We start from the raw sequence: 9,627 nt of genomic DNA on the forward strand, positions 1-9,627 counted from the left end.
GACGCGTTTCAGCCATAGATTGGCCTCTTCAGTGCCCGTCTCTGCTGCCTTCTCGCTGATCCCAGGGGTCCATTATGACAGTGTTTTTAGTCTGTGAACACTCCTAATCATGTGATCACTTGCCCCTCCTTCGCCTCACAGGTGTAAGGCATCTCGCGCTCTCCTTCAGTACCGTTGCATGCTGGGCATTGAAGTCCTCCGTTAGAGCCCATACAGTGAAAGGACTGCTAAAACACCAAGTGGTGCCTCCAAACGTGTTTGGTCGGTGCTCACTCGCCACTGCAGCCGGATTTGAAGGTAAATCTGTTCTTTGTCCCCCTTATCAGGCAACACACATTTGCCTCCTCTCTCCCCATGTGTTAGTCTCCTCCAAATGGGAATCCAGCACCGGGGGGGGCGACGCGTTTAACAATCCACCAAAAGATTGCAGGTAAACCGCGTCTCTCCAGACCGAGAGGGCGTGTCACAAGACCAGCACCTGCAAGCTGGTAAAACATGAAGTCCAGATTCTCTTTTACTAAAGAAAGAGTGTGACACAGCTCCGGGGTAATACACAACAGATTTATTGATTTTCCGCGCTGGCAAAAGATGTCCCTGAAACAATGGGCAGACGCGTTTCAGCCATAGATTGGCCTCTTCAGTGCCCGTCTCTGCTGCCTTCTCGCTGATCCCAGGGGTCCATTATGACAGTGTTTAAGCCGGGGGACACTCCTAATCATGTGATCCTCCGTTAGAGCCCATACAGTGAAAGGACTGCTAAAACACCTTTCACTGTATGGGCTCTAACGGAGGACTTCAATGCCCAGCATGCAACGGTACTGAAGGAGAGCGCGAGATGCCTTACACCTGTGAGGAGAAGGAGGGGCAAGTGATCACATGATTAGGAGTGTTCACAGACTTAAACACTGTCATAATGGACCCCTGGGATCAGCGAGAAGGCAGCAGAGACGGGCACTGAAGAGGCCAATCTATGGCTGAAACGCGTCGGCCCATTGTTTCAGGGACATCTTTTGCCAGCGCGGAAAATCAATAAATCTGTTGTGTATTCCCCCGGAGCTGTGTCACACTCTTTCTTTAGTAAGAGAGAATCTGGACTTCATGTTTTACCAGCTTGCAGGTGCTGGTCTTGTGACACGCCCTCTCGGTCTGGAGAGACGCGGTTTACCTGCAATCTTTTGGTGGATTGTTAAACGCGTCGTCCCCCCGGTGCTGGATTCCCATTTGGAGGAGACTAACACATGGGGAGAGAGGAGGCAAATGTGTGTTGCCTGATAAGGGGGACAAAGAACAGATTTACCTTCAAATCCGGCTGCAGTGGCGAGTGAGCACCGACCAAACACGTTTGGAGGCACCACTTGGTGTTTTAGCAGTCCTTTCACTGTATGGGCTCTAACGGAGGACTTCAATGCCCAGCATGCAACGGTACTGAAGGAGAGCGCGAGATGCCTTACACCTGTGAGGCGAAGGAGGGGCAAGTGATCACATGATTAGGAGTGTTCACAGACTTAAACACTGTCATAATGGACCCCTGGGATCAGCGAGAAGGCAGCAGAGACGGGCACTGAAGAGGCCAATCTATGGCTGAAAGGTTTCTGCCCATTGTTTCAGGGACATCTTTTGCCAGCGCGGAAAATCAATAAATCTGTTGTGTATTCCCCCGGAGCTGTGTCACACTCTTTCTTTAGTAAGAGAGAATCTGGACTTCATGTTTTACCAGCTTGCAGGTGCTGGTCTTGTGACACGCCCTCTCGGTCTGGAGAGACGCGGTTTACCTGCAATCTTTTGGTGGATTGTTAAACGCGTCGCCCCCCCGGTGCTGGATTCCCATTTGGAGGAGACTAACACATGGGGAGAGAGGAGGCAAATGTGTGTTGCCTGATAAGGGGGACAAAGAACAGATTTACCTTCAAATCCGGCTGCAGTGGCGAGTGAGCACCGACCAAACACGTTTGGAGGCACCACTTGGTGTTTTAGCAGTCCTTTCACTGTATGGGCTCTAACGGAGGACTTCAATGCCCAGCATGCAACGGTACTGAAGGAGAGCGCGAGATGCCTTACACCTGTGAGGCGAAGGAGGGGCAAGTGATCACATGATTAGGAGTGTTCACAGACTTAAACACTGTCATAATGGACCCCTGGGATCAGCGAGAAGGCAGCAGAGACGGGCACTGAAGAGGCCAATCTATGGCTGAAACGCGTCTGCCCATTGTTTCAGGGACATCTTTTGCCAGCGCGGAAAATCAATAAATCTGTTGTGTATTCCCCTGGAGCTGTGTCACATTCTTTCTTTAGTAAGAGAGAATCTGGACTTCATGTTTTACCAGCTTGCAGGTGCTGGTCTTGTGACACGCCCTCTCGGTCTGGAGAGACGCGGTTTACCTGCAATCTTTTGGTGGATATATATATATATATATACCTCTTGAATATCCCAAGTATATTAGTGGATTGTTTGTAATGCGGGAATCCTGCCACACTGGAGTGCACCATCTTACAATAATGGAGAGGCCGCGGTGGGAACCATTTGCCACTGTTGCAGCAGAACATAACCAGCGCTTCATCCGGAACCCTACTAAGGGTGTTAAAATCGCTGTCAAAGAAGTAATCGGAACCCCACTGAGGGTATTAACTACATGTTCCAGCATACCCCTGTGCACTAAGCAACACCCACGATGGGCAGGGATCTAATAATAAAAAGGCATGCTGGTCCTTTCCAAATAACTTTAATACAGTTGCCCAGGAAGAAGAGGTGAAATCCTCGAAACGCGTCGGCACAAAGACTGTAATACCGGATTGCTCCTGCTGGCCACCATGAATTTAAATAAACCGTTGGTTTGCGACAATAGCTGTGTGCCTCCAGGCATGCTTTGGGCATTTGGTGGATTGTTTGTAACGCGGCAGCCCTGCGGCGCTGGAGTGCACCATCTTACAATAATGGAGAGGCCTCGGTGGGAACAATTCCTCACCAACGCGGCGCCACTGTTGTGGCAGAAAATAACCAGTGCTTCATCCGGAACCCTACTAAGGGTGTTAAAATCGCTGCCAAAGAAGTCATTGGAACCCGACTGAGGGGATTAACTACATGTTCCAGCATGCCCCTGTGCACTAAGCAACACCCACGATGGGCGGAGATCTAATAATAAAAAGGCATGCTGGTCCTTTCTAAATGACTTTAATACAGTGGCCCAGGAAGAAGAGGTGAATTCCTCGAAACGCGTCGGCACAAAGACTGTAAAACCGGATCTGGCCGCCATGAATTTAAATAAACCATTGGTTTGCAACAGTAGCTGTGTGCCTCCAGGCTTGCTTTGAATTTAGTGGATTGTTTGTAACACGGCAGCCCTGCCGCGCTGGAGTGCACCATTTTACAATAATGGAGAGGCCGCGGTGGGAACAATTCCTCACCAACTCTGCGCCACTGTTGCGGCAGAAAATAACCAGCGCTTCATCCGGAAACCTACTAAGGGTGTTAAAATCGCTGCCAAAGAAGTCATCGGAACCCCACTGAGTGGATTAACTACATGTTTTCCCGCATGCCCCTGTGCACTAAGCAACTCCCACGATGGGCGGGGATCTAATAATAAAAAGGCATGCTGGTCCTTTCCAAATTACTTTAATACAGTTGCCCAGGAAGAAGAGGTGAAATGCTTGAAACGCATTGGCAGAAAAACTGTAATACCGGATTGCTCCTGCTGGCCGCCATGAATTTAAATAAACAGTTGGTTTGCAACAGTAGATGTGTGCCTCCAGGCATGCTTTGGGCATTTGGTGGATTGTTTGTAACGCGGCAGCCCTGCCTTGCTGGAGTGCACCATGTTACAATAATGGAGAGGCCACGGTGGGAACGATTCCTCACCAGCGCGGCGCCACTGTTGCAGCAGAAAATAACTATCGCTTCATCCGGAACCCTACTAAGGGTGTTAAAATCGCTGCCAGAGAAGTCATCAGAACCCCACTGAGGGGATTAACTACATGTTCCAGCATGCCCCTGTGCACTAAGAAACACCCATGATGGGCGGGGATCTAATAATAAAAAGGCATGCTGGTCCTTTCCAAATGACTTTAATACAGTTGCACAGGAAGAAGAGGTGAAATCCTCAAAAGGCGTCGGCAAAAAGACTGTAATACCGGATTGCTCCTGCTGGCCGCCATGAATTTAAATAAACTTTTCAGGTTTGCAACAGTAGCTAAGTGCATCCAGGCATGCTTTGGGCATTTGTTGGATTATTATTAGATAGATAGATAGATAGATAGATAGATAGATAGATAGATAGATAGATAGATAGATAGATAGATAGATAGATAGATAGATAGATAAATAGATAGATAGATAGATAGATAGATAGATAGATAATTGTTAGGACCTATTTTCCATAGGAAATCCGCAACATTCTATTCCCAATAAGTCTGGTGCTTCTTGACGAATCTTCGCGAAATTTTCCAAACTTTTGGCCAGCTCCGCTCCGCTCCTACCCTAAAAGTTTCGTGGTGATTCATCAAGCGGGGGCCGAGAAAAAAGGGGGGTCCCAAAATGCGTTTTCCCCATGCAATTTCCCGTAGGATCTGTTGTCGCAGCTACAGCCCGAACCGCTCAACGGAATTACACCAAATTTGGCAAAGAGGTAGTCCTCAGTTCAGACTCGTGCCTTTTGCATAAATGGTGTGAATCTGTTCAGTAGTTCCTGAGAAAATGAAGGTAAAAAAGTTAGTGATATCTATGGCCGGGAAGGATCCGCGCACCCTACCCGCACCGTAAGCGCATCCTCCCCGAACTGAGCGCGCACCCTGACGATCACGCGCTGAATGCTAATTGGCTGTCGAGTGTCTGTCTACATTCAAAACCAGGAACTGTTGGCGGCCATATTCTGCCTTGGTAGAAGCGAGGCTGAAGAAGCAAGGGGAATAAGTGTGTAAAACATATAAAGGGGGCAGAGTGGAAATACTCTGACCCTCTAGATCTGCTTAGGGGGTCCCAGAAGGACCCCCTGGGGCCCCCTTTAATTTTTTTTTAAAAAAATGGCGAAATGCGTGCAGGGTGCGCGCATCCTATCGCGTTGGGTGCACGGTTCCTAACGCGTTGGGTGCGCGGATCCAAAAAACATGGAAAAATATATATAAAATAAAGTTTTGAACATATAGTTAAAAAAATATTTTTCAAAATATAAAAAAATACGTTTGAAAAACCCAATAAAAACAAATAATATTTTTTAATTTTGAATAGATTTAAATGAAAAAATAGGTTAAAAAATAGTGTTAAAAAAGAATTTCAAAAAAACATAATTAATGAAATTGACACACTGAAATTGAAAAATATAGAAATCCAATGAAAATCATTAAACATGATATCTTTAGAGATAAGTTATAGAAAGGAATTATCATTTAAAAAACCTTTGAAATTCACTGAAAAAACCATAGGTTTCATGCACGTTATAGTTAGGAATTGGCATTTAAAAAGCCTTAGAAATTAACTGAAAAAACCAAAGGTTTCAGGGGCGTTATAGTTAGGAATTGGCATTTAAAAAATCTTAGAAATTCACTGAAAAAAACATAGGTTTCAGGGGCGTTATAGTTAGCTGCACATTTCCCTCGGACGAAACCTTAGAAATTCCCCCTTTATAGTTAGTTCAGCTAACTATAACTCGTGCCCCCGCATTGCACTGGTGATGACGTCACATATTACATCACTCATGACATGGTCAGTGACATCACTGATGACATCACTGATGACATCTCAAATGACATCACTGATGACATCATCCAGTGAATGTGTGTTTTTCTGAAAATTAAATATGTTTAATACATATAGGGAAAGGCCTGTTGAAGAATGTGTGGGTGTACAAGTGTGTGAATGGATGATTTTCTAGGTGCGTAACTGAATCTAAAAGTGAGTCATTAAATGTATCTTACTGCAGACTAGTGACTAAATTGTGTGAATGTCTGTATGTATCTGTGTTGGTGTATAAGTGGCTGCATGGTTTTGTGAATAGCTATATGAGTGTCTATATGGGTTATTGATTGGTTGTCTGAGCATCTGTATGGGTGCCTGAGTGTTTCTGTGGGTAGGGTGTGTGTGACTCTGTGCATAGATGTGTGAGTGGGTGATTCTATGAGTGCATGGTTTTAAGAGTGCAACTGTGATGGACTGTATGGTTGGGTGAGTGTATGTATGGGTGTGTTAGTGATTGAATGTATATCTCAGTTGTACATGTGTCAGTAACTACATATGTGAAATGCAGTGTATATGTGTGTAAGAGTATATAACTATCTATATGTGAGAGTGTGATTGCGGGAGTGGCTGTATGGATGAGTGTGTGCTTATATTAGTAATTGTATAAGAGTGTCAGAATTTGTTAGTATTTTTATGAGTAAGTGAACTTGAGTGTGTTTAACTGTATAGGTGAGTAAATTGGACAGTGTTTAATTATTTGCATGACTGACTAGGTGAGTCAGTACCTCAATGGATGATTGGCGGTGTGTAAGTGTCTATATAGGTGTATAAATGCATATGATAGTTGTTAGACCTGGCATCATTGGCATGAGTCTCTCCTCCATTTTTTTCTGGTTGCCTCCTCTGTTTACGATGTTTTTGCTGGTTTATTGCTTTGGGCACTGTGCCACTGCTGATCAGTGCCACAGTGCAAGTGCTCCCTATGTTAAATTGTACGTTGATTGGTGTTACCATGATTGGCTTGGTTGACTTACTGTTCAGACCCTAGTCTAGTGCACTGCGCGTGCCAAGGGCGTGTAAGTTAACTGCTGCTGGTGGGCTTGCAGCACTGGTTGTGCCACCCACAGAAGCAGCGTGCAAAATGTGTCTCAGGCCTGCCACCGCGGCGCCTGCGTGCAGTCCCTGACTGCCATGTCGACTTGGTAAGGAAACCTACTTGCCAGTCTCTAAACCTTCACTTTGCCACCTTTCAGACACCTCTATGGTAGGCCCTAGGGCAGGGTGCATTGTTGGTAAAAGGTAGGTCATGCCCTGATGTGTGTGGCATGACCTAATAGTGAATTACAGCCATTTTCGTTTTTCACTATTGAAGGGCTACCTGCCTCCAATAGGCCAGACTGGGCAGACTGATTATTAACTCCATTATAATCTATCTGACTCAGGGAGCATGGTAGCAAGTCGAGTTTAGTATCCCTGAACTCAGAATTTAATAACACACCCTTTAGGATGGATGGTTTTTAAATTCTATGTTTGAAAATAGCACTTTTAGAAAGTGGCTATTTTCTTGTCCAACTATCTACCGGTCTCTGCTGGTTTGGTGTGTGTGTCAGGGGCTGGGTGGCTCCAGAGGTCTGAGTGAGTCAGTGTGGGGTGAATGGGGCGTTTACACGTAGAGTGAGGGAAGAGTAGCCTGCCCTGCCTGACACAATACTGGCCCCGCCTCCTGCTGGGCGACTGATAGCCCTGCTCCTACCAGTGACAATACTGGCTCCGCCTCCTGCTGGGCGGCTGAGGACTCTGCCCTGCTCAGTGAATAGGCCAGGTGCCTCTGCCTGGCACACCCACAACAAACCTGAGATGGTGGGAATCTCCCTGCTTGGACAAAGGGAACAAAGGGAAAAAGGGGTATAAGAGAAGGACCCCTGAACCAAGAACTCAGATCACTTCTGACAAGGAAACCTGTACCAAGGACAAGAAGCCTGCTGATCTAAGGACTTGCCTCCCCTTTCTGCCAGAGTGCTGTTTTGCTGTGGAGGAACCTGAAAGCTGCTTCTTTATTTTTGCCAAGGAACAAGGAGAGAGGAACTTGGTGTGTACTCTCTGAACACTTGCTAGGAAATCTCCAAGGGCTGGAAGAGTGCCAGTCTCCTGCTGAAGTCACAGGGCCAAAGGACTTCCCCATCTACTGAATTGCTGAATTGCTGGAAAGTGTTGTTTCCAGGACACAAGGGGAAATCTGCAGTCTCGACGCCGCCGACGCCGCCGAATCCAGCTCGACACCGTGAGTAACGGCTCCAGTGTCCCGAGCCTTCGACGCCGGCCGCCGGGCCCGATCGACGCCAGCAGCAACGCCAGTGAGCAGTGGGTATCGGCCCCGGCTCCAAGTGACCCCGTCTCGACGCCGGTATCGACGCCAGTGAGGAGTGAGTATCGGCTCTACCTCCAAGCGACCCCGTCCCGACGCCGCTGCTGATCGCATCGACTCGACGCCCTTCTCGACGCCGTGAGCGCTGCTCCGGCCCGACATCCCTCGACGCCGCTGCGGATTGACCCGACTCCGAGGCACGATCGACGCCGACCTCGACGCCGACATCTCGACGCCGTGGATCATCGTTTTCTTCGTTTCTCAAGGTACTGTACTTGTGGGGTCTGTTGCAACTCCAGGCTCGACGTAGCGCTCCTCGCGGTCGACGCCGAACCTTGGGAATCTTGTAGACTCGACGTCGTGTGACTCCTGTGGGGGGTTACATTGTTGCCAAAGAACTGTGCTCAGAAGATACTTTGCTAAAGAACTATTTGCCAAGAAGAAACCTTACTTGAACTATTATTTTTCCTTCCAAAGAGTATTTATTAAGACTGTGGTATATTTTTGTCGTTATTTGGTCTTGTGCTAAGCCTTATATAAAAATACTATTTTTATAATAACTTCTGTGTCGTGTCCATCTGTAGTGTATTCACTTTATTACTGTATGTGGTCATAAATGCTTAACACACTGCCTCTGAGATAAGCCTGTCTGCTCTGCCAAGCTACCAAGGGGGTAGCAGGGGTTATCTGAGTGTGTAATCCCCTTTCCCTGACTAGAGTTGGTTGGTCCCTATTTGTCAGAAGTGTATACCTCTGCCAACTAGAGACCGCCGGTTCTAACATTGGTGGTCAGCGGTGAGGATTGAACTTTGCATTTATGACTCATGTGCAGTGATTAGTGTACGCTACATAGTGAAAGCAGACCATAACGCAGCCACAGTCTGTTTGGTAGGATATTCTATTTTTGTTCTCCGCTTTCCTGGAGCTTATTTTCTTAAACACTGCCAGTTTTGACCATGGAGAATGCCGGAGCTGCTACACCTGTGGAGAATGTTGTGGGGGAATTCGATAAGGAGAAGATAGATTCCTACACGCTAAAAGATCTAAAAGGATTTTGCAAGCAGTTTAAAGTTCCTACCACAGGTGTCTCCAAGAAAGAGGGCTTCCTCAAAGCGCTGAAGGCCTGGTTAGAGGCCAGAAATCCCTCTGATCCGGTGGTGGTACCGGAAGAGGAAGAGGAAGAGGAAGAGCCCACAGGTGGGCCAGTGTCATCTCCAGGCAGTAGTGCGTCCTCTAGAAGCCTTTCCCCCGAAGAATTAGAAGACAGGGAGAAGGAGAGGGGGTACAAGTTAGAAATGGCAAAACTTAAATTAGGAGGGCAGTTGGAATTAGAGAATGCGAGAAGCAAGAGAGAAGCTGAAATGGAGAGCAAAAGATTAGATTTTGAAAGAGAGAAATTAGCGTTTGAACGTGAGAAGATGGTGAGGGAGATGGAGCTTAAAACTAAGAGTTTAGAGTTGAATCCCTCTGGTGGCAGCACTCCATCTGTGCCTGCAGAAAGTAGGTTTTATTTTCCTAAAGATGTGATCAAGGATTACAGTAAGAATGAAGATATTAGCCAATGGTTTAAAGCATATGAGTTAGCATTGTTGGCCCA

This window comes from Triturus cristatus, chromosome 1_2 (assembly GCF_964204655.1).
Source record: "Triturus cristatus chromosome 1_2, aTriCri1.1, whole genome shotgun sequence".
NCBI classification, from domain to species: domain Eukaryota; kingdom Metazoa; phylum Chordata; class Amphibia; order Caudata; family Salamandridae; genus Triturus; species Triturus cristatus.